Genomic DNA, 585 nt, shown 5'->3' with positions numbered 1-585 from the left:
GGATGTGGGGAAATGATAATATGTAAAATGCCAGAGGCTTCTTCCCACAGCACTGTCCTAAGGTTTAGCTCTGGATGTCACTGCCTGACCCTCCTGAAATGCCAGGTACACCTGGGCAAGGACGGCAGCCTCAGAAGACACAGAGCAAGCCCCCACCCTGCAGCCAAACACTAAGGTCTCCTTTGAAGTGTCCACCACACACCAGCCCTCCGTTCTCCACCCAGACTGCAGACTACTCGGAGCCCTTATGGGGTGGATGCGGTGTCACTGTGGTGGTCCTACCTGTGGGAGCACCATTGGGGTCACTTAGGTCATTTAACCTTTTCTAGTACCCAGTGGTCAAACTTTCAGAGAAATTGATCAATTTAATGTTGATAACGTACTTTGTGATATATTGAAGATATTGTTTCTACATATCATTAATATAAAACTTCTTCATGAGATAATTTACATTCTTCTTTCAAAACCAAATGACCAACACTTGTGTCCAGAAGCCGGAGAGATGTACAGATTTTGAGAAATGTTCTCGTTCTCTGGGAGTGGCTCCTCCGGATGGTGTGGAATTGTGTGGCTCCTGTCAGGCCT

Source organism: Myotis davidii, unplaced genomic scaffold, assembly GCF_000327345.1.
Source record: "Myotis davidii unplaced genomic scaffold, ASM32734v1 scaffold847, whole genome shotgun sequence".
Taxonomy (NCBI): Eukaryota; Metazoa; Chordata; class Mammalia; order Chiroptera; family Vespertilionidae; genus Myotis; species Myotis davidii.
The sequence above is the reverse complement of the archived record's forward strand: the minus strand, read 5'-3'. Positions refer to the sequence as shown.